We start from the raw sequence: 24,776 nt of genomic DNA, 5'->3' as shown, positions 1-24,776 counted from the left end.
AGGCACGGACTGACTCACCAGGGAGGACCTATTATATCCCAAGCACTGTCATGCTATCAAGGAGACCAAGAGTCACCAAGTCCCTGTCTGCAGGATGCTTCCGTTCTAGCAAGGGCAGCCAGAAAGGAATCAGAAATCAATGTAAACTCATTGTAGAGACACAAACAGGGGAAAGCAACAGAGAAAGGGCAAGAGCTACTGCAGGAAGAGGTGGCAGAAGAAGGCCAACATGGTCCATGGGAGTCCATGAGGATCCTGTACCCCACAAAATGGGCTGTCCAGGCAAGGGGAGCCAGGGTCCTGAAGTGGAGACAACCTGGTGTTTCCTAGAATGAAGGATGTCAGTGTGGCTGAGAGGAAGGCACAGGGAGGTGAAGCCAGAGCAAGCAGGGGTTGGATTCTGAAAGGCTTTGCTGTGGGAAAAGAATTGGGGTTTCATTGTAAGGAATGCTCCAGGAAATGACTTTTTTGGGGGGGGGCAAGAAAATAAGTGAAAAGAGCAACTGAGCTCAGCGCCTCTTGGGAATCGGGGTGCATGACAGACCCAGCAAGGCTGGAGCAAGCCCGGAAGGCCTCTGACTGGGAACCTACTTCTAGAACATAACACTGTCTTCTGGCTCCTTCTATTTGTTCCTGTCGCAAGTTGGGCATGGGGAGGTGTTGAGACTCAACAGGAACCTTCCCTGTTAACTTCCTCTGGTAACCTCCTGCCCTCTGCCCGAGACACTGGCCCCACACACAGGGAAGGTTCCCACTGAGGAAGTTGGAAGACCCTTGGGAGAGGGTGGCAGAGCTTCTGAGGGAAAAATGGATTGGAGAATGAGTGGCTGAATGAATGTTTAGTGGGTGAGGCAGGTTGGTGAGGTTGAGGGGAAGGTGGGAAGGCATGTGTATGTGGTAGGGACGCTTCTAGTGGGAGAGGGGTTAAGCCCAGTGATGGGAAGGTGGGTCTGATGATGACATAGAAGGACCAGCCAGGCCTAGGTCGTTATCTGGTTCAGTTCTGTCTCCCACTGAGGGCTGTTTGGACTCAGTAAATACATACTTAGAGACTGGATAAGCAAAGGACCGCTCCTGGAGGAAAAAAAAAACCCGACAGAGAACAAGAAGGGATAGAGAGAAAACAGGAAGGAATGAGGGATGGAGTACTGGATGTCCCTAGGAGCAATGACAATTACTGGCACTTACCGATCAATATCTTGGCCCAAGCCCTTTTCCTGCATTAACTTACTTCAGTCCCTCAACACTTCCAGACAGAACATACTATTATTATCCCCATTTCACTGCTGAGCCAACTGAGGCACTGAGAGGTCAAATGTCTCATTCAAGGTCACCCAGTTGGTGAGTGGCTGGTGTCTGGCTGTTAATGGTTTCTTGGTGCTCTTGTGTCGCCGCAGGAGTGAATGAACAGGGGCCCTCATCAAAAGTTAGAAGGCCTACTTGCCACCTCTCCCATGACAGTGGCTCCCGCTTTTCCCTTGATGGGCTGGCAGGATTGAGCTGGAGATCTCTGGGTGGCATGGTGTTCACCTGTGTTCACCAGGCACAGGTATCTCAGAGATGCTGGGTGAGTAAAATCCCTGGAGACTGAGGAGACCCTTGGATGGGACCGTAAAGGAGAGAGTTAGGCCCAGGATCTGTTGTGATTGTAAATGATTGCTGCTAAATCTTGGGATAAGGAGGGGAGACAACAGAATGAATCAGAGAGGAGTCCAAACCCCCAAATCTGGCTTTTGTGGGCTGACAGATCTGGACATATTCTTCATAGTGGGAGCTGGCATTTTTTGGAGCTAGTTTATTTCCCAGAAAGTGTGACTCCAGCTGTCACTTAGCATAGCATCCGAAGAGTGTGAGACACCTCATGGCCTTGATCTAAAGGCTTTATTTGGGGACTCCATCACCTCAGGGCCAGAGAGGTATAGAGTCCTCAGACTCTGGCCATTTGCCTCTGGGCCAATGAACTTTCAGCTTGTGGCATGGCATGGAACACATCACAGCAGATGTCCGTCCCAGCTATTGCCATGCAAGATGTGAGGTCAGGAGACCGAGCGAAAGCTTTCCAGGGTAGCCTTCGATCCCCAGCCAATAGCATGTTTTAGCTGCTTGCGGCATCTTTTAGTACAACCTGCTGTGTAAATCACATCTCAGAGCCTAGGTCATACTTTGCATTTCTATCCGTTTATCCAATGCGTCATTCACCTACTTAGTACCACTGTGGTCAGTTTTTCACTCGCCTTGCCTTCTGGGGTCCTTCTTCTTTTCTTTCATGTCTCATTCTTCTTCCCACCTTGAATTTCTGCGGTAGGGAAAATGGGTACCATCCTTGGTTCCATGCTGGGGTGTGGTGGCCTGGCTGGGGAAGGCAGGAGCTAGACTGTAGAGCCCCATGACCCATGTCCAGGCTGACAGCTAACTCAAGGCCCCACTAGTATGCTAGCAAGCAAGGTGTCCTTCAAGGGAAGCTGTCACCTTCCTCTGGGCCAAGGGATCGTCTCTCCTAGCACACTCTGCTTTTGTCGTGGATCTTTTCACTCTGTAATATTACTGTTTTAATGTACACGATTTGCCCTCCTCCCACGCACACAGTAAGGTCGTTCTGCACAGCCTATCTTGCTCACTTAAGGATTTATTTCTTGCATTAGGGACTAAATGAAAACCCCCTTTCAGACAGTATGTGCAAAGAAAATATCAAACCGGGAACATTCCATTCGACACTTCTAACAGTCTGACTTGCAAAAAAAGAGCCAGTTTTCATTGAAAAAGTGAGAATCAAACTCGGGGTGTCGAAGGGCTCAGAATAGCTGGAAAGTAACGCACCCTGTCTCTTTCTCTCTTCTGTCCCAGTCTCAACTCCATTCAGAGGGTGTAGAAACCTTCCGGAATTGCAAAAGGGAGTAGCGCGCTCTGATGCTGCTCGGCAGGCCGATCTCGCCGCGCGCGTACGCGGAGCCCTTCCTGGGCGGTGGGTGGGAATAATGCAAGAGGGGAAGGTCTGGGGGTGTGAGGGTGGAGCGGAGCCCGGCCCCGCGATCCGTCCCGGGTTTTGCATGCCACCCACTCGCCTGTTCGGCCGCGGAGAATTCCATAATCACAGCGGGCGAGAGCGGAGACTGGGAGCGAAAAATCCGGGATCCGGCAACTTTGGTCGCGCATGCGCGCCCGCGGCGCTCCATCCCAAACACACACACATTTTTCCCCGGACTTGGAAAGTCACCCAAAGCCGCCCCAAGTGCAGGTAAGAGACTCAGCGCTCCTTCCGCCGCGGCCCTCCCCAAGCCCTCCACTTCTACGGGCTTATCGGGGCGCTTCCCGGCTTCACCCCTGTCCCGTTGCAACCCACTACCCCCGGGGTTGCGGCTTGCAGCAGAGAGCGGGCGAGCGAGCGAGCGAACGACCGAGCCAGCCAGCCTGCGAGCGGCGGCTGCCACCCAACTCCGACCGTGAGGGAGGTAGGGGGCACAGAGGTCTGGCACCCCGGAGCGGGGCGGCGCGTCTCTGGCAGTGGTCAGGGGAATGCCCGGCGAGCCGCTCTGGGGGTTGGAGGGCTGCAGCTCCTGGAGGGTCACTTACTCCAGCTGAGGGGTCGGCGGGCTAGGGAAGAAGAGGGGGAGGTGCCAAGCACGAGTACAAGACTTTGCAACTAGGGTGGGGGCGCCTTCCGCGCTGTGGGCTGGGGGACGCAGGTGCTTGCCAATACTGGGTGATCATTCCGTCTCCCACGCCGCCCCCTCCAGCTGCAGGGGGGTCGTGAGCTGTCTTGAGAGGAGAAGGGAGGCAGGGGTGAGGGGTTCCTGGTGTGACTTTGCAAGACTTTGCCCAGGGGAAGGGGTGGGTGGGGATCTCCTTCAGCCGGCTCGTGTGCCCCGACACCGGGGTGTGTGTGTTGCCGGCAGAGGTAGGCAGTGTTCGCGTAGGCGCAGGGTGCCAAGGGGAGCCCGGGTGGGAAAACGAAGGCAAGAGGGATCTTGGATGGGGGAGCAGCGTCCCCCTTTCTATCTGTGCCTGGGAAGTTTACCTCAAGTGCGCGGCTCCAAGCGCGGCAAGTGGCGCTCCTCACTCTCTACCCCATCCCCAAGTCTCCCCGGGCTCAGGTTCGCCAGGCTGGGTACTGAGAGTCGGAGCACCGGTTCAGACCGCTCTGCGGTCGGCTGGAGCTCGCCTGGGTCTGGGGAAAAGTTCCGGGAGTTGTGCCGGCTACTGTGTGTGCGGAGAGAGAAGTTGCGCCCGGGGACTTGGGACGCTGGGCAGGCAGGCCCGGTTGCGGCTGGAGCGGTGAGCTCCTGCGTCGGGGGTGGGGAGGGGGCTCTCTAGGGGTAGGAGAGGATCGGGTGGGGTCTATGACCCTAGGTGGGCTGAGGAAGACGTGGGGGCTTAGCGTTTGGAGAGGAGGATCCCTGAATCCGTGGACACTGGGCTGAAATCGGCTCCTGTTAGAGGGCAGAGAGGAAAGTAGCTTATAGGGGCATAGGGAACAGTTAAGGGGAGATGGCTGGGCCACCGGGACACTTGGGTCGAACCACTGTAAAGGAGCGTCAAGCGTTGACTGACGGAGTGTCGGGGAACGGAGCTTCGAGGGGTGCGAGGATATTGGGGGACCCGGGCAGACAGAACCATGGTCCTGGAGCTCCCGGGACAGGGGGCTGAGTCGTGCGCCCGGGGTGAGCCGGCCGGGCGGAGCGGCGGCCGGTTTATTTTTACTCGGTGGCATTTGCAGAATGTGCAGCTGATGACCGTCGGCCGCCAGGAAGTTTTGCTTTCTGTTCTTTCTCTCTCTTTCCGAAGCCAAAGCGGCCGGGAGCGGGAGAGACGGGGAGCCGGGCCTGGGAGGGGAGGGGGCGGCCTCCTGGGGTGAAGAGATGCGGGTAGGGGCGCGTTGGGGCTGCGGGCGGGGGGTGCCCCGGCGCGGGCGGGCTCTGGGCCGCAGAGGAGCGGTTGAGCGAATGTCTGTCCCCAGCGTTTGGACGCTCCTCTACGAGGGGAACAGGTGTATGCGCTGTCAATCACAGCGGGAGGGACACTTTGGGGGCGTAGATTAAGATCATAATAATAGATTTTTCTCTAGGGGGTGGGCACAGATTCTTCTTCCAAGTCTTCCCCAACCGGGGTCCGGAGTTGGGGGAGGAGAGGAGTGCGTCCAGGGACCGCTTCTCCCTGCTTACAAGTGTCTCCAGTTTCAGTCTTCTGCTTGCGAAGCGGGCCTGGGTGCGGCGAGGACCTTCATTCAGGCACACTGGGAAGGTGAAGGTGCGGGTGCCTGGATGGAAGATGTGATCAGCAGGGATAGCAGGGATAATACTCCTCCGATCCTAACGCTCACCCAAACCTGACCGAATCTTGGGGAGACTGGGGGTGTCCGTCACTTCTCCAGTTGAGTCTTGGGGTTGCGGCCCTCAGAGTGTGTAGCTGTCCTGTCAACGCTTAGTACACTCACTGAGGTGGTGGGGTGGGGTGGGGGTAAGAGACCGGAGTAGTCTCTGGACAAAGTTGGTAAATTTAGGCCGCCTCCAAGCTGGTACAGGCGCGCGGTGAGAGCGCACAAGGGAACTGGAAAACAGATCGTCTGGTAACGTTGGTGACCCCCCCCCCCCGTGCCCAGCCCGCGGCGCGCATACACACACACACACACACACACACACACACACACACACACACACACACACACACACACACACACACACACTCGCCGTCCTAAAGGGAGCTGTCCCGGCTGAGCAGGAGCAGCTGCGCCAGGCGTGGGGCGGGGGTAGTTGGTCCCCGGGGGCTGCGCCCTGACTGCGCTCCACGTGCCCGGAGGGGGCGCTGGGCAGATCTGCGCCCGAGCGCAAAGCGCTTGGCTTGTGCTCTGCTGGCGGCCAGGCGGAGCGTCCGGGACGGTTCTCGCGCCCCGCACTGTCTCAGGCAATTGGAAGCTACTTTCCCACTTCCCAAACTTTGGCTTTTTATTCTTTGCCCTTCACTGGAGCTCCCAGACCCTTTCCTGTACTGAGAAGGGAAAACTTCTTCCGTCTCGGCAGCGTCCAGCGTATGTCTCCCCGGAACCTGGCGCATCCGAAAGACACCCCCTCACCCCATCTTGTTAACCACCTTAGAGGCAGTTAACGAGGGTTTATGGAGAATATTGTTGAACTTCAGTAATCAGGTTTCCAGCGATCTTATGCCTCCTGTTTAATTTATTAGACTAGTTATTTATTCTGTTGATGATAATCTGTTGCTGGTTTCTATGGAGATGTTAAACTGATCTCTTTCAGAAATCAAACTCCATATGCACTAAAACGTTTAAAGAGCCAGTACCTCCCTCTTTTCCCCCTTGCCCTTTTTGTTTTGTTTTGTTTTTTAGACTTTGCACCTTCGTGTCTTGCTCTGAGTATCAGAGCGTTTTATTTCCTTCTGACGAAGGAGAGGAGCCCGGGAGACTCCCGCTTCGTGGCAAGTACAGCTTATTATGGCTAACAGAGAGAGAAGGCTTTGATCCCCGAGTTGCGTCACCATTTAAAGCAGATCATTTCTCCGCTGACCCCCCCCCCATCATAGAAGAGCAAAATTCTTTCAAGATCAAAGGGGCCAATCTGGAAAAAAAAAACCAATTGTTTTTTAAAAAAATAGGAAAGTCAGTTAAGTAGTCAGTCACCTTACCCTTTATATCTGCTCCCCTTGTGTTTGGATGATTTTTGAAATAAGAAAAACAAAGTTCAACTCATTTTTCATTCTTATTAATAGTTTATCATGCTCCCCCTAATTTAGAGACAAGTTCAAAGTTAGATTTCTCTGGCTGTGGGGGCTGAGGAATATTTCCTTTCTTTGAGACCCTGACCATCTGTTTGGGGAATTTTGCCTCTGGGAAGACGCGAAAGTGTTTCCACTCAGAGTTAATAGAATGCTTTAATTTTTTACCCCTCTTTTTGGGAAGTAGTCACCCAAAATTTTTAAGACCTATTTTTTTTCTTGCTTTTTAAGAGACTATCAGTGACCTCTGACTGGTGTCTAAAAGTATCTCAACTTTTCCTCCATTTCTCCTCAGTTCAGTTTTTTTTTTCTGTAGATTTGTGACTTTGGTGGTCATGGTGTGTGGGGGGGTGTCAGTGAATTAACAAAGTGAAGCAGAAAAAAAAATCATCTTGATTGGTGACATTCTGAAAAATTGCAAGCCTACTCTGGCTCCAATATTTATCACGCTGACAGATATGATACAAAGCGATTGCATTTCGTAATGATCCTTGGGGACTAAGTTGTAGGTAAAACCATTTAATGCATTTTTAATATTAAAGTAAGACCTAGGTTCCATTTTCTTGGAGGTAGGGGGAATGGCTGTCCCTCTCCAGAGCTGGTGCTCTCTGAGTAGGCTGTTCAGCTTTTTCAGCTGGACCCCCCCTTCCATTTCCATTCACTTTGTATGTGTTGAGGGGGTGAGCCACACACAGGGCATTTGGCTTTCATAAATAAATTTATATCTGGCCAGAAGGCCCAATACTAAATAAGAGCTCACTTAAAAAAATAAGACTCCACCAAGACTCCACCCCTGCTATAGGAAATAAAACAAGCAATTCTTGGCCCCCCCCTTTCTCTTTTCCGTGGGCTTATTTCGGAGAGGGGGGCAGTGGTTGTTGCTTTTCAGTCCACAGGAGGGAGGGGAGCCAAACCTGTTATTTCCTTCTTTGCTATATTTTAAATTTTTGTTTGATTTGGATTGCAAACAGAGCAGAGGCTTAGGAGTAAAAAGAGCACTGTGGCTTTAAACTCAGGAGTTTGCATATTCTCCTTGTATCTTTCCCCTTTGCTAATTATTGTGTTGTTTTCAGAGCAAATATGTCATATCCATGGCGACCGGGCAGGTTTATTGTCTTTCTGAAGCAATAGCTCACATAAGTAATTAATGACTTTCTTTTTTTTCCTCTGGCTTAGGTTAAACAGATCATTCAAGGAAAGTCATCTCTCTCTCTCTCTCTCTCTCTCTCTCTCTCCCTTGTTTTTTTCTTTTCTATTCTTTTTCTTTTTTTTTTAAGCTCAGTAACATAAGAACATGAGTTAGAACAAGAAAATACTTGAGTTAAGAAGTCAACAGCTTATTTCGCCCAGATTCTTTTAAAGGCTGAAATGTCAGCTGCAGACCTAGGCACTGCCATCTCCCACCCCTGAGCAGTGCAGCCCATGCGTGGGCTGGCAGCCTCCTGGAAGGCTGTGCACAGGGAGACCTGGAAGTGTGGGCACTGGGGTCGGCGGGGGGGCGCTGAAGGATCTGCTCTTCAGGCTGGGGGGGCACAGCAGTCCAAAATGAGTATTTCTCCTGTATTTAGCAGAATTTAATTAAACTGTTTACAGAAAAGAATTAATGAGTTGCTATTAATGTGCCCCCCTCCTCTTCCTCGGTCTGGTTAATTGGAAGGACCAAGTTTTTCTTTCCAATCCACCTTCAAAATCCTCCGGCCTTTGTCTTAAGGGCTTTTCCCTGGAACACTAGGTTTTGGAATCCCCTCAGATTAATATTTCAGCAAGATAGAGTTCGGGTTTTTCTTTTTCTTTTCTATTTTCCTGTTAGACCTCCAACTTAAAGCTAATTCCTTCTACCTGTACCTCTGGCTGATCAGAACTTAGATATTGTAACATTTTTCTTTTCTTTTCTTTCTCTCTCTCTCTCTCTCTCTCTCTCTCTCTCTTTCTTTCTTTTTTTTTTTTGTGGGAGAGAGGGCCCTTTTAGCATGTCAGCTTGCATGGATGACAAAGCTCCCTACAGCCCAGGGTGACAACAGGGTGACAGCGTCAGGAAGGCAGAGGCCATCCTTCCTCTTTCTTCAGCAGTCACCTTGCATACTCTGCCTGCTTCGCATGGACCTTGCTAGTGAGAATCCTCATGACGTCGGCTTTTAACTTCAGAAATACGTTAGGTTTTCTCCAGGCCAGCTGCTCTCTCGCCTTCCCCAGTAACATCACTCACGCTTCCTCTGTCTTCCTTGTTTCTTTTAAACATTTCACAGAGAGCCAAGGGTTTGCGTGTGCCTTTCAAAAGGGGGGACAGACGGAGAGAGAGGCATTTGTGTTGTCCTCAGACACGATCTCCAAGAATATCTGCGTCCTTCTGAACTAGAGCAGAAAGGCTTGGAGTCGATGGGAAGAGTCTTTAGGCTTTTGGCATTGACAATAAAAATATAAAGAGGAGAGATTTATTTGGCATCTGGTTTCTGAAGAGGAGAAGAGAAGGCCAGGCAAGCCTGATGCTGAGACTCCAGTAGAGCTATAATTGAGCCCGTAACCTCTTGATGTCTATATCAGAGAAACAGCCATGAGCAGAGGGAACGGGTTGAGGCAAACAAGCCTGCTGGAGGAGCTGGGGGCAGAGGCACAGGGAGAGGGAGATAGATTTAATTTATAGACATTTTAAAAACTGTTATTTCATTAGGATCTGCTCTTCCCTTTCTCTGAAGGGCAGCCCGGCAGACCGATAAGGCCTGTCCTTCTGCCCGGGATGCGTGTGTGGTTTGCTGGGTGCAAGTCTCGGTGTCCTTGCCAGCTCTGAGTTCTTCTGGTTTCTTCTCTGCCCACTGGCTGCTGCCTTTTTTCAACTCACATTAAAACCCCCCAGTAGTTAAAAGTCAGGTGTGGCTCTGGCTGCCCTGGGATCTCCCCTCTGGTGCCACGCTCTTTAGAGAGCGGGTCTGTCTACTGCCTAGGTAGTGGCATCTCTGTGCCTTCCATCTGTCACCCGGCTGCCTGCGGTTCCTGGGGCAATAGTTCCCTGGAGGAGGAGGACAGCCCCCACCTCATTCCCCATCAAGTTCACCAAGTTAAGTTGCTTTGCTTCTGAGGCCACGGCTGGCGGGGGGGAACTGAAGTCTCTCATAAATTCTGCAAAAATTAATCAGCCATTTAAGAGCTGCATGTTAAGGAGATTTTTGCAGGCAAGCTGCCCCCACCCTTGTCCAAAGTCTGGGGGAGCAAGGGGCAATCTGCCCTGTGAGAGGAGAAGGGGACTCGTCTCCTAAAATCACAGTTGAAGGTAGCTCTAGAGAGGCCGGAGAGAGATGGATTATGGGGTATGAATCCTCAAGTGCCCTTGGTCCTTGTTATTGGGGAGCCCTTGGGGACCCCCCCTTTTGATCTGATGTGTCTTCTGTGGAGAAGACATGTAGGGAAAGAGAACGGGGGGGGGGCTGGTAGAGGGAGAAAGGGGGAGAGAAAGGAGAGAGAGAGAGAGAGAGAGAGAGGCACATAGCTCCTTCAGAACTCATTATCATTCTTAATAAGTCTTAAGGAATACAGAGGAGCATTGAGTGTAAATGCTGGGTAATCCTAACACTTCTCAAGGTGAGAGGAGTCTTGAGGACACAGGAAAGAGACAGCAGCAAGGGAGGGGATTGGAGTGAGGGCCTAGAGGCCCAGGCTACAGGAGGTTCCTTGCAAGACCTGGAAGTTGGGGTTGGGGCACCCCAAGATATCTGAGATGGGAGGGGTAATCTGAGTAAACACAAAGGGGGTCTTTAAGACAGGCTGTTTTCTGGGGGAAGGGAGCAGGGGTGAGGGCAACAGCCATCTTGCTTGGAAGGTGTGGGCAGGGGCCACAGGGCCTTTGCTTCCTCTGGAGCTGGTACTTACACAGGTCTCAGGCTCCTGGAGGAGGTCCAGACTAGGGCAGGGGCTAGTAGAAGGGGCTTGTCTCATCCCATACCTCCTGCTTCCAGTCCCTTAGGATTCCCCAGCCGTAGCGGTTCTAGGAAGCTGGATGGACAGAGTGGCGGCCAGAGCTCAACTCTGGACACTAGGTGGCTTAGAGGATCTATGAGGCTCACGGAGCAGCCAGCGGAGAACTGGCTTTCTCTCTGCTCTCAGCTGGTGGGCTCCACTGTGCGTTTGCTCTGCCTGCTCACAGCCAGACAGTCCTGATGGCAGTCAGGAGGCAGTGGGCACCAGATCAGGGGCATGGCCCAGCTCAAGGGCTGGCCTTGCTCTGATCAGTCTCCGAGCACAGCAAGGATAAACTGGGGGCGGCGTCCAAAGGAAGCCACCAGCTAGGGACGCACACCAGCAGGGAGAATGGGAGTCTAGCAGTGTTCCCTCCTTATTCCTGCCTTAGTTACAAGGCACCCTGAACTTCGGATAGGTCTCTGGGATGTACATATCCCTCAGTGAGAAGTCTGTTAATATAAAAAAAATCTCATAATCATAAATATCGCTTATACTTTGAGGGGTCTCAGATCTTATAAACCCGGCCTAAGAACCCTCCAGGGCCCTTGGCTCTGGCAGGCCGCTTTCCAGTTCTCAGGGATGGGGCGGCAGTAGGGAGGAGGCAGAGTGGTCCTCACCACCTCTTCTGCCTACCTCAGCCCTGGGAGAGGAGGATGCTTCAAACTGTCACAAGGGGGACCCCGTCGGTGGAGCCAGGCTCTGTGGAATCAAACCTTGCTTGGTTGGGCAGATGCCCCAGGTCAGGTCACATGCAGCTTTCCCTGGCCCTGCTTATGTTCTCTGGGCTTCCTAGGCCTAGATCTCCAGAAGGTCTTAGCCAAGGTCGTGCACCCACCGCGGATGGTGTGCTCTGGGTGGAGAGGTGGCCAAGATCGCGGGCGCAGTTCAGGTTTTACCTCCCATAGTGTGCTGGAAGAAAAAATAAAAAAAATCCAAACTAAACTGTCTCTTTCCTTTGGAAGGCAGCTCCTGGGAAGCTTACAGAGTGTGCGTGGGAGCTTGAGGTGAAGGCTGGTGACTGAGCTGGCGTGAAGTCCACAGGGAGCAGCTTGGGTTAATGGCGGGTAGATTCTGCCTTTCTGTTGTTTAAGAGCAGTAATGGCCAAATTGCATGCCCTGTGAGTGCTTCGCCAGTGAGATTTACAGAGAGAAAGCTGCACTGTGTCTCTGATGCTGGGTGGGTGAGTTAGTGTGTGTGTGTGTGTGTGTGTGTGTGTGTGTGTGTGTGTGTGATAGTGTGTGTGTGTGCATGTGAAGTGTGTACGTGGTGTGTGTATATGTGTGATGTGTATGTTTGTATGCGATATGTGTATTTGTGTAGTGTTACATATATCTATGCATGTGTATGTGGTATGTGTGTGTGCTTATAGTGTGTGTATGTGTTTATGTGTGTGTGTGGTGTGGTATGTGTATCTGTGTAGTGTGGTGTATGTATGCATGTGTGTGTGGTGTGTGTATGTGTTTATGTGTGGTGTGGAATGTATGTTTGTATATTGTGGTGTATGTATGCATGTGTGTGTGGTGTGTGTATGTGTGTTTATGGTGTGTGCATGTGTTTATGTGTGATGTGGAATGTATGTTTTTGTAGTGTGGTATGTATGTATGTGTGTGTGATGTGTGTATGTATGTGTGATTATACGAGAAGAAGGGGTGGGAGACAGCGTTCTGCCAGGCCTGGCACCCTTCCCCAGCTCTAATTGCTGGCAGAGTACCCACAGGGGCTGTGCCAGCATCTCAGCCGTCCCCCTCGCCCCAGGGAGCTCAGCTGTACAGCTTGCTATGCGAGGGCCATTTCCGGGCCCAGTAGTCCTGGGGTTCCTTGGGAATTTCGGGGGAATCTAATTCTTGGTGAGATGGTGAATCACAAGCCTGCCTCTCTGGCTGAGGAGAGAGAAGAGTGAGACGCGTGGGCCTGATTGCCTGCTCCGCTGTCATTCTGAGCTAGAGTCTCTGTGTCTACTTAGGGGCTCCTCGTTAGGCGCGGCTGGTATGTTTAGGCCTTACACTACTCTGTTCAAATTCTGGCACTATACAGTACCACTGTGACCTTCGGTAAATCATATGATCTCTTTGGGCCTCAGTTTCCTGTCTTGTCAAATAGCCTTTGACCTTCTTGCCTTCACTGGGTTGTCTTGACAGTCAGCTGGGTTCCTAGCTTTGGATGTCCTTTGAAAGTAATTAAATGTAATGAAGAATTTATCATGGTCATGTTGTCACGCGCAGGATGTCCCCAATGTCAGATGAGCCAGTTATATGTAATCTGGTATGTGTCTCTAAGGGACCCCTGTTGAGTTCCATTCCAGAAAGGGCCTGGACACGACTCTGGTCCTGGGGCTTGTGTGTTTGTGTCAGAGGGGCACAGATCCTGGTCGGGGGGTGTTTGCTGATTGGGACAGGACATGGGGGATGGGAGGACGGGGGCAGACCCAGGAACTGGCCTTGGGCACTCTGTTTGTGGAGAGAGCCTGTGGGTTGAGAAAATGGGACATGGAGCCCAGCTGAGCTGAATGCAAATCCTGCTTTTCTCACTTGGGCAGATTAAGTCTCTGATCTGTCGTTTCCGTGTTCTGTAAAATGGGACTGGGACTCCCCTTCAGCTTCACGGAGTTGCTGTGATGGTTAGGAGATGGGAGAGTACGCGCAGCTGACACCCGCTGAGGGTCCGCTGGAGTTTTATGTCATAGCGGGTGCCCTTGAGTGGGCCTGTCTGGGGCATTTCAGTCCTAGGAACAGACTGGAAAGACCGGGAAGAAAGGCAGCAGGTATGGAGGCAGTGACCTGAGGAGGTAAGGGTGGGGGGTGCTGGAGGGGCGGGGGGCACTTATGGAAGATGGGGTGTATGAAACCCCATCGGCCTCTCCCATTTCACTGTGCTATGCCAAAACACCCCGGTTCTTGTTTCACTATCTGAGATCTGGAGCAGGTTAATTTCCATGACGAACTCCAGGCCACGGGCTTGGAGGATTTATCTAATTAAACTGATGCTTTTTGCTAAGAAAGAAGAAGAGGAAAGGGGGAAGGGAGAGGAGGAGAAAGCACACAGTAGGAAGGGAAGAAAGAAAGGAAGGAAGGAAGGAAGGAAGGAAGGAAGCAAGGAAGGAAGGAAGGGACGGATGGACAATATGCTGATGGAGCTAGGAGCCTGCTGTCAGATCATGTTGTTTTTCTTCCTGTCTTCCTTTTCTCTTATTTCTAAAATAGTCTTGGTCTTTGAGGAAGTCGTGGGAGGGTTTGGGGTTTGAGGTCCGAACTGGCTGATCCAGGAGTCACTTCTCTGGGGACATTTCAGGTAGATTGAAAATCTAGGTACTCCCTGGTCACATTGGCTAGTGCTGCTGGATTGGACAAAACACACACACACACACATAGACACACATATAAACACACAGACACAGACACACATGCACAAACATACACAGATATACACAAACATATACACATAAACACACATACAGACACATATATACAAACATATACACATAGATGCATAGATACACAGACACACACATACACCCAAATACACACATAGTCGCATAGATACACATATACACAAACTTACACACATACAGACACACATTCAGATACACACACAGACACACACACAAGCGCACACACACACTCACTCATTTACGTCACAGAAAGCATCACAGAAAGCCCCATCTGTGCTAGGACTAAATGCAGGAGCCGCCAGGGGACAGTGATGGGGGCAGAGTGAGGGGAGGTTCAGAGGGACATGCCCAGCTACCTGAGAGGACTTTTGCCTTGGAGTCATGGTCTCTGTGATGGAGGTCCACCTTCTCGTATGATCCATCCTAGCACACTCCTGCTTTCTCTCTCGCTAGTCTGGAGCTAGGTGGAGGACACCTTAGATTCATCTCCTGCCTGTGACCTTTGTGGCCTTGTCTGTAGAAGTGAACCCACAATATACAGAATCTACCTTGTTGGGTTCTGTAACCATTAACTCAAGTCACATAGGAGGCCCCTTGTGGAGTCAGACATGCAGTTAGCATCCAAAAACAAACAGGGGTCATTGACTGGCAAGATGGCTGAGCTATAAAGACACTTTCTGCCAAGTCCGATGAACTGAGTTCGGCTCCCGGGATCCACATGGTGGAAAGAGGACACCAACTCTTGTAAACTGTCTCTCACCTCAACACGAATATAATGGCATGCATATGCCCTTCCACAAAGCAATGTTTAAAAAAAAAGAGTCGCCATGATAATTATAAAATAGGAGTCATCATAATCATTATCATTGTCTTCATAATAGGTATTGACTGCCACGTTCATAGAGACACTCCCTTATCAAATGCTGATTTATCCACAAACCCCATTTTCTAAAATGAATTTAAATAAGAACCTCCACCAAATCCCTGCTTCCTGGGTACCTAATTTAGGTTCTGTCTTTCCATCCATCCCTTCGTTCTTTTTGTAGGACAATTTAGAGTTTCCTAGAGTGAACCCAATTCCATTACTTGAGAGGTGAATTCTCTTCGCTTCAAACTTACTAAGCATGTGTGTGTGTGTGTGTGTGCGCGCGTGCACGCGCGTGTGAGCTCACTGAACTTGAGCGTACATACACACAACTTCCCGACGTCCAAGCCACATTAAAAGCAAAGCAGAAGAAAAAAAAACCCTCCCCAAATAATTAAAATAGGAGTGTAGGTGTGAGGCTGGTGCTGTTGGATGGGTTATTTCAGATGGGTTGGGGGGCAGTGGCCTCGGGAGGGATGTGTGTGTTTATTCCCGGACGTTGCCCAGTGTCCTGTGTGCTAATGTGGGGCTGAAAAGTCCCCTGCATTGTGTAGGCTCCTTCCCCCGTGAAAAGGCAATTGACTCAGTGAGTTCCGAATGGATTGAAGCTGACAGTAAACGAGGATTTGGCATGGGTAGAAAACAAGCTGCCCCTAGCCTCCGCCCCCACCCCGACCTCACCCAGGCTCACTCATCCCTCCCTAAATTCCCAATGCTTGTTTGGTTTTTAGAAGGATTTTGCAAAGAATTATGATTTCTTTTTGTATGTGTCCATATTTGCCACTGAGGTTGTGCCCAGGCCTGCCTTTCTGTCAGGCATGGCCTCCCTCCTACTCCCAAGTTCTCCCAGCCCCTTGCCGCCGTGGTGGCTCCACCAGCGATCCTGAATGAGTTAAGGGCTGAGTCCACCCCAGACCCTGCTGTCCGGCTGTACGTTTGACTCTGGGTTTCCGAATGGAATGGTGTGCTGTGCTCAGCATGGTTGGAGACTGTCTGCCCCGGTGACCCAGCAGCCCCCACCCTGCTAGGCCCCACCACCTTTCCTGAGACCTGCTGTGAGGCTCCAGGACCTCCTCCCAGGCAACTTGGCAAGCTGATAGCCCATCCTGCGGGGAGGGGGGTGTTTGTCTGGTTTCCTCCCTGCATCCAGCCTCCTGTTAGAAGCCTATTTGAATTTTAAGAGAAAGGGCACACCAGTTTGAGCTGGCACCATCTCTGGTTTGAGGAGAAAGCTTCTCGCTTTGAGGGTTAGTATTTGCCAAAGGTCTGGCCCCTGCCACCACCGTTCTCTTCTCCAGGGTGTCCGTGGCCATCAAACAGCCAACAGGTATTTCTGTGTCTCAGCTCTCAACAGTGGTCTCACATCCCTAGGCCTCCCCATTAAACATGTCCAAAAGCCTTTGAAGGGAATTGTTAACCACCACCCTGCAGATCCCCCCGCCCTGGCCACATTCTGCATGGCTTCAGAAGCGTCAATTAGCTTTGCCATCTAAACTTCCAAGAAAGGTGGAGAAGCTTCTGTCCCTGAGATGAGATGACAAGACAGGATCACTCGGACAGAATTACAAACTATTCCTTGGGGTACATCTGCTCTCCTGTGGCTAAGGATGCCTCTCGGGGCTCCTTTCTGGAAAGGCCAAGTGGGATATCCTTGCTTTAAGAGCTGGACCAGAGAGCAGTAATGAAGTCTGTGGGTTCGAATCCCTGGCCTTCTGTTTTTTAGGATTGGGACTTTGCAGTGGGCTCAGGTCTGCCCCTGTGTTTTGGCTCCAGGCTGGAGTCCCAGCCCATTTGACCATCTAAAGTTGTCTTGAATACACTTGCCAACCAAGAAAGGCAAACATACTCATCCAGGGCAGAGTCCTAGGGCGAGGAACAAGGTTTTTGAGGGCCAGGGCTGTACCCTTGGGTGCCCAGGCAGTAGTCTCTGGACTGGCCTGGACTGTCTGGCAAAGGAGGAGTCTACTCCCAGATGCTGCCGCCATCTTGGTTTTCCTTCCCCTCTCCTCATAGATGGGAGCCTGGCCCTTGCCCTCCCCCAGTAGCAGGTGGCCTTTGCAGCCTGGCACCTGTTCCTGGAGGCTGCCAGGAAGGCGCCAACCCAAGTATCACCCGCCTGGTGTGTCCTCTGGAGTCGTTACATGAGGGAGGTGTGTGTGCCGCCTGGGGAAGTACTCCTGGGCCTGTCCTAGCGGAGAGCCCCCTCCTCACCCTCCAGGTGAGTCACAGGAGAGCTGAGATCTGTGTGCTGGGGAGGGGCGGGAAGATTATGACTGGGAGGAAGTCGTCGAGAAGGGGCAGGGGACAGGTCTCATTTTGTCCCTTGGGTGCAGCATTAAAGCGGAGCTGCTTTTCCATTTTACTGAAAGAGGAAGGAAAGAAACATTTACTGAGGGCCGACTATGTGTCAGATCCTGTGCTGTGACTTCTTGTGGGATTGAAGGGCACGATGCAGGTGGTGGATCGATGGCCACTGTACCTCAGGAAATAAGCCGTGGAGAGATCACGGAACTCAATTAAAGAGGGCCAGTTGATTGTTGTCGTTTGTTTGGTTTTGCTTTTATTTAGATAGGGCCTCAATTTGTAGCTCAGGCTGGACTTGAACTCTGCATCGATCCTCCTGCCTTAGCCTCCTGAGTGCGAGGATTATAGGTGTGTATCCCCACCATGCCTGGTCACGGTTTTGAACCAAGGTGGATCTGACTGTGAAATGCGTTCCCCCAAGCCCTGGGAAATGTGGAACCACATCTTACACAAAGTTTTAAAAGAGGTAAAAGGAAAGAAAAATTTACCCCGAACTTAATTATTACAACAGACTCTTCTTAAACACCTACTGTATTTCCATCCAGTATTTTTCCCTTTGATCACTGTGTACATTTATATAGTGCATATTTTACGTAATTATGATCTTTAGACATTATGGCCTAAGTTGAGACCCTAGATGAGGGTCTCCTGAGCTGAGGCCAGAGGGGATTGATTGTCTGCAAAATGGGAACCCATGCTTGATCCCCAGCCATTTTATCAGTTGCAGACTCTAGAGAAAGATGCCAGTCCAATGGGCAGGCAAGCAGGACCCCGTGTGTTCTCCTGGGTTACTTCTGCCTGCTCACTTAACTGGTAGAGTGTTCCTTTTAACTCTCTTCCCCTTTGCTTTTGACAAATGGGCATATTTGTACCGTTTTCCCGAATGACCTTCTCTCCTTGGGGTAATGGGAAAATGAAAGTCTTAGCTAAGTGCTTTGAGATATTCAGATATAAAAACGGAGAGCCGAGCCTTGTCATGGGCCTTTTGCTGCCAGGGTGCTTTATAAAGAGGGAGTGTAGCTTGTGGGGGTGAAGGTCGGCTGGAGGATGAGGGCCATTGCAGGAGCCTTTGTCTCTCCCAGTGCAAGGGAAGGGGAGTTTGGGGCCTGGCTCAGGTTGGGCAAGGTTTGGGTGGGGTTCCTGCCCATCTTCCAGGTTCACGCTCCAAGGCCAGGCACCTGTGACCGAGGTGATCTGGGTCACTCAGGCAAAGCCCCCAGCCTGGGTTTAGACCTTGTGGATAAATGATCCGATTTAAGGATATTCTCCTGTGTCATCCTATCTGTCCGCCCATAACACAGTGAGTAAACCCTGCCTTCCCTATACAAATAGCTATCAGGAGAATGATTTTGAAACATGAGAAGATATTTATTGTATCGGAGAAAATAGCCCTGAATGTCCAGTGTTAAGATGGCCACCACAGAAACTCTGTAAAGCCTGAAAGATGTCCCCTGGATGAAAATTACGGCATTAGGGAGGTGGAACTCTGGCTGATTTGTTTTTTATTTCATAACATTTTATTTAAATTCCCCCTATGATTAACAGCCAACAAAGCAGAAGTGCCAGCCCAGCGGGGAGCCCTGGCAAGGGTGGGGGGCGGGGCCGCACCCCAAGAGGGCGCCTGCACCCACGGCCCCCGCAGGGCTCTGAGCTCACTGGCTCTGCCAGCCCAACAGACCTATGAGCTCTCTGGAAGCCGAGGCGGATCGGTGACTCAGAACTCCGCGTTGTACTCCTCAACAATAGCTTTTGTCCTTTGCCCAAAACCCTGGGCCAGTGTGTGAAAAAAAAATGAGAAAATTATGAGATAGTTTGTACTTTACCAGCTGGTGCCAGCTTTGGGTGCTTTATTTATTCAAGGTGGGGAGGTAGGGAAAGGCAGGGTGGAGGTGAGGGAGAAGGGAGAAAAAAAACAAGGCAGAAACTCGGACAAGGCCCAAGAAAGGTCTATACCTTGACAACAAACTTTCTTTGTTTCACGGGTGGGGAGGGGAAAAAAGAAGGAAAAAATGTAGAAGGCCAGTTGGAATGAGTACAGCTCCCGGTGCAGCATCCACGCACGGGCCTGCTTCCCGCTGTGGGCCAGGGAAGATGATTAGGGTTACTTGACGCAGGGGTGGCTTGAGGGACCCAGCTAGAAAGACTGAGGCACCAGCTGGATGAGCAAAGATGACCCCATGGTGGCTGATGTTCTGACCCATCATGCCTAGCAGTCAGTAGCCTGGGCCCTCACTTCTGGCTAGGCTTTCTCTTCCTGAGAGCCAGGGAGATGGCTCAGTAGAAAGAGCTCTTGCCTTGAAAGTGTGAGATCCTGAGTTCAGATCTCCAGAACTGGTAAAAAGCTGGTCCTGGCAGTGTGTACCTGTAACCCCATTGCTGGGAAAGTAGACCCTAGGGGTTCTGTAGCCAGCCAGCCAAACTGGCTATCTCCGCGTTCAGCGAGAGACCTTGTCCCACAAATACGGCAAATATAGATAGATAAAGGAAGATGTAGAACATTGAGCTCTGGCCTCTGTAAATACTAGAGTATGTGTACCTTTACATACATGTACTACCTGCACACACACACACACACACACACACACACACACACACGACTCTTCCTGGAGTCTCTGATAATCTAGCAGTTGAAATCTCAAATACCATGTAGATCAGAGTCAGGCCCCATGTGGCCTTATTTTATTTATTTTTGAAATTTTATTTATTTTTATTTTATGTGTATGAGTGTTTCCTGAATGTATGGATGTGAATTGTATGTATCCTGGTGCCTAGAGAGATCAGAGGAGGGCATTGGATCCCCTGAAACTGGAGTTACAAATGGCTGTGAGCTGCCATGTGGCTGCTGGGTATCAAACCTAGGTGTTCTGGAAGAGCAGTCAGTGCTCTTAACCACCGAGCCATCTCTCCACCCATCCGTTTAAGGACACTGGAACCTTCTGCCCAGTGTCCTCCGTAAGAGTGAGAGAATTGGGAATTGGGGCGGCGGGGGGTTAGAGTGTTATTGCGTATGGGAGATTAGGCGTCAGTTTAGGGAGTGTGTAAAGAGATGGCGCTCGTGTGGGTGGTGGTGTGTATGTGGCTGCTTGCCTGTGGGACGTGTGGATCACGGTATGAGATTATTGTATAAATGACTGACTATGGCGACTGTGTGGTATACGTGAGCAATGGCACACGTGATTGGGACTGTGTGTGTAAGTGAGGTGTGTGACTGTGTGTGATTTCTATAGGAGGCTGTGTGTGATTGTGTCATGTGCGTAAGTGAATCTCTGCCCGTGTAGATGACTATGCAGGTGCGTGTGTCCCTTTAATTTTGACTTCTTCCCTCCCCCACTCCCACCCCTGCTGTAAAAGCTGGGTGGGTGAAAATGGAAGCGACAGAGCTACAACCCTTTTCTTCAAGTATCACTTTGCCTTCCCCGGCCCTGCTCTCTAAATGCTCCTAGGAGGCGGCCTGGGTCCTGGGCCGAGTGGCTGGCCTGGTTTCCATTTTAGTGCTGGAGGTAGTGCAGGAATACTCTGGGGCCTTTTCCAGAGACTGAACACGGAAAGAAAGGCTGTGGCTCAAGGTGAAGTCAGAGGCCAACGGTATCCTTGCCCGGGAGTCAGTACAGTGGCCTGTGTCTGTGGCCCTGGTTAGGCCCCCAACACCACACACTTAGTGTGGGCTCAGGAAGGATTGCCAGTGGGACTGTGAGGCTCACGTGGCCCTTACTGTGCCCACTTGGTCTTTTGGTCGTTGTGATCTCCAGAGAGGGAGCTCAGGGATCATAGCCTTTGTACAGATGAAAGAATGGAGACTCGGGGAGGGACGACTGTGTGCCTTCGGCCCTTAGCTCGTCTGTGACAGTTTTGGAATCCAGCCTTTGGGGAATCTCCCCCAGTGGCTTGGAGCAAAGCTGACCAGCTCCACGTGGGGATGGAATTTCACGGTGGTTATCGAGAGAAGGGGAGACTGGTCCTCGGCTTTAGGGAATATATCTTTTGAAGGAAGATCCCTAGATGGGGAGACTCCTAAGGCGGTTTCTAGTTCCCACAGGCACTGGCTAACAGCCATATCCTAAGACCCGAACTTCATCCACAGGGAGTCGAATGAAGGGCTAGACCGGCGGTCCCTTCCTTTCTTCCCACTTCAGCACGACTGGCACTTCCTGCCACCCTCCAGAGTCCCCAGCTGTGCCATGTAGCAAGTCCTCTCCCACAACCTGTCAAACCAGAGATGGCAGTTTCCCCTGAGCTCCCAGGAGCTCCCGCCTGCCTCTGTTTTGTACCAGGCGGAACCTCTAGCAGACTCGGCGGGCAATGCCCCTGGCCTGTGCCCTGTGCACCTGCTCAATGATAAGCACGTGTCTGCCTGTGCCTCGGGTCAGAGCCCTTTGGTTCGAACTTGCCTTGTACTGAGAGGCTGAGATGTGAGAAAATTATGAGCAGGGGAGAGGAGTGGGACCTTGTGACAAGTGGCAGCTGTGGAGAAAGGGGCAGGCTCCATGCCCAGGGTGAGCACCATCTGGGAGGGAGGCCTGGCTTCCAGCTGTGGGGGTTCGGGAAGGGCAGAGCCTGGGAGGAATGATTTTGAAGCCACTACTATGGAGATTAAGGGGATGAGAATGTAAATCTCAAGTAAAAAGGTAATTGAATGTAATAGCAAACACTGCTCGCTCTATGTTAATTTTAGCTCTTCCCCTGGATACAAGACGCTGTATTAGTGTTTTATTACCATTTTGTTTGCACTAATAAAATAGTAAAATTTATTTCAAGGAAGTTGAAGGATGGTTTTACAATGCAAATTTGAAGAAATTGGACTTTTCATTTATGCCTCAGCTATTTTAAATCCTGACGGGTGTAAATTAGCTACAGGGACTGAGCAGACCCCACTGATGGGGACTTTGGAGGCCGGAGCCCTGGCAGAGGTTCCAGACTAACTGAAGACAGAAAGTAGAGAGCCCTGTTTAGAGAGGCCGGGGCCACTCAGGTGCCTGACTGGGTGGGACAGGGTGGTGGGTGAGGGTGTGCCAGGCATGAAAGACTGTGGGCGTAGGCAGGTACATCACACACTGAGTGGGTAGGGAGATACGTGTGACCACAGATCTCAGATCGATGTCTTTCCTCTTGGTCCTTTGGCTTCCTTCCTGTCCTGACATTGGCCTGGATTAGCCTGGTGAACCCCAGGGTAGGGAGCAACTTCTGTTTTGCCTGGACATGACAGGTAGAACAGTTGTCCAGATCACACTCACCTTCTAGAAAGAGACTGTAGATTTTAGGGAAAGGAACCATTGGAATTTGGAGTCTAAAAACAACCAGAGAAAGATATAAGCTACAAGCCAACCAGACAGAGGTTGATAGACATATCTGTCCTTCGTTATTCTTTCTTCCAGTCCAGGCCAACGTGAGAAAGTAGGCAGGACTTTCTCAGTGAGCCAGGATCCTTTCAAGTGGGTTCAAATGACTAGCCATACCCAGATGTGGTGGTGTCTATAAACCAAAAAGGGTTAATTCTTTTTTTTTTTTTAAAGTCAAGTGGCCTGTATTTCAGGGAACCAGAGGTAGGTAGAGGAAAAGGAAAAGGGTGGAAGGTTAGGTTCATCTTGAATTTTGGATGAAGAATTCAGGTTGGATCTTGTTTTATCCAAACCGGTTTGTTTATCTCTGAAAAATTATCAGCAGCAATGGCCCAAAGGGATGCTCTGGGGACCCACTTCCCAAACGTAGGGAACCGAACAAGTGTTCTAGTGTCTGGTGGAGTCGGTAAGGTGTATTGCCCAGGGTTTTCTGGACACCTGCCCGGTGCAGGGGAAAAGTGAGTTGAGCTTGTTTGTTTCCAGCCCCAACCCTGGATCATTCTGTGTGGGAGGGGGGTGTTCTAGTATATTTCTTTCTCCCTTAGCTGGGTGGGGTGTGTGTGTGTGTGTGTGTGTGTGTGTGTGTGTGTGTGTGTGTATGCATACTCTCAATGGTAGGTGCACTTAAGGAGAAGATTCGATGCTGACATTGGCTAGGCCAGAGTGGAAGAGACTGGAGGGATCTGTCAAAGACCTTGTTCTCGCTGCATAAAACCCTTAAGATGGTCTTGACTGCAGAGTTGGCATTGGAGCCAAGAAGGGCAGGACAGGAAAGGCCCCTGGCTTCTCCTGGCAGCTAATCTGCAGGATCAGCTCTGGAGCAGGGAGGGCTCACGCTGACTTAAGTGGTGGGATACATCTAAGGGTCAGTTAACCTCCAGTAGCAATGCTGGCATTCCCCCTAGGGACAGTAATGCAGAAACCCTCTCCATCTTGTCCTCTTTGGGGTTCTTTCGAACTGATGAGACTGGGGATGGATTCCTGGGGATAGCAGGATTTAGAATGTGCAGGATACAAGGTGTATAGTGGGCCAGGATCCTCCTCCTCTCCTCACCAGCACACGCAGGGGACCCTGAGCCAACAGCTGAGGAACACGACAGCAGGGGCTTCCCAGCTTGAAGGAGCCAAGGCCAGGGCTAGTAAGCGTATGGCCAAAAGGAGAAAACAGTGAGGAGATTTGAAAGTGGGGGTGTGTTGTTTAGCTTGGAAATGTTCTATAGTTCTCTGAGACAGGGAAGATGCCCTGCTGTGTACCCAAGGATTTAGACAGGGCATCAGGCAGGGGGTTACACTCCAAGGAGATTTCAACCCAAAACTGTAATTACTCAGGGAGCAGACGGAAGAGGAAAGAGGATTAGTGGGGTACCCTGCTGGGCCTGGTGTTGCAGGTGGCACCAGGAGTGCCTGGCCTGGGCATAGGCATCTGCCAAATCTCTTAACTTGGCCTCTGGGCTGGAGTCGGAGCTATGGTGGTCTTCCCTAAGAATGCCCAGGACCTTCCGGCACCTCTTTTCTACCTGTCTACTCTTAACCATTCCCAGGCCAGCCCTGGAAGCTTGAGGTCCCTCTCACCTGCTTCAGTGCCGTTCCCCCACGTCCTTCTTCCTTGGCACCCTCCAAAAATAGAAGGACCCTCTATTCTGATTGATTTGACCTTGGAGCCTAGGGTATGTATGTATGTATGTAGAGATGGGGACAGGCGTGTTATAGGGCGCCAGCCAACTGTTGTTCTACTGGATCTCTGTGATTTGGGCGAGCCTGTGGTCTAGCGCCCAGGGTTACCCTAGTTTCTACTTTAATCTAGAAACGGGGTTAGACTCCAAGATCGTTCACCCACAAGACTCTTCTCTTCCTCTCCTTCCACTCAGGAAGCACTTCCTCCCCCCCGCCCCCCGCCCGGGTATAGCAGCGGTATGCCCCAGTGTTCTAACCCCCTGACAAACCTCCCCCCTTTTCCCTCATCCCCTTTCCTGCACCTGTCAGCTGTCTCATGGACTGTCTGGCTTGGCTGCCTCCCATCCCATCCTCACAGGCCAGCCCCACCCAACCTCCACCCCTCAGCCCCTTCTCCCCCCTTCCTGTCTCTGCCTACGGCTGTCTCTACCTGCCCATCGTCGCCGCCGACACACCTGAGGAGCGCCAGCTGCCGAGTGGAGTGTAGGCAAGGCACAGGGTGTTTACCAGACAGCCAGGATAAGGTGTTAAATC

At 51.2% G+C, this 24,776-nt stretch overlaps 1 protein-coding gene across 3 annotated transcripts in view; it reads left to right on the top strand.

Annotated features, from left to right (window-relative positions):
- Positions 1 to 3,065: 3,065 nt before the first annotated feature.
- The window catches only part of Casz1 (castor zinc finger 1), a 146,452-nt gene continuing 124,741 nt past the window's right edge, over positions 3,066 to 24,776 (top strand). For 2 of the 3 annotated variants that reach the window (XM_085690284.2, XM_048414881.3), the window contains exon 1: positions 3,066 to 3,235. The gene's annotated coding sequence lies outside the window, so the exon portion shown is untranslated. Of the gene's footprint in view, positions 3,236 to 17,035; positions 17,147 to 24,776 lie in introns of those variants that run through there. The other variant, XM_085690282.2, reaches the window with a different exon arrangement.

Source organism: Myodes glareolus, chromosome 6, assembly GCF_982192425.1.
Source record: "Myodes glareolus chromosome 6, mMyoGla1.1, whole genome shotgun sequence".
Taxonomy (NCBI): Eukaryota; Metazoa; Chordata; class Mammalia; order Rodentia; family Cricetidae; genus Myodes; species Myodes glareolus.
This window is presented reverse-complemented; position numbering and strand designations above follow the sequence as displayed.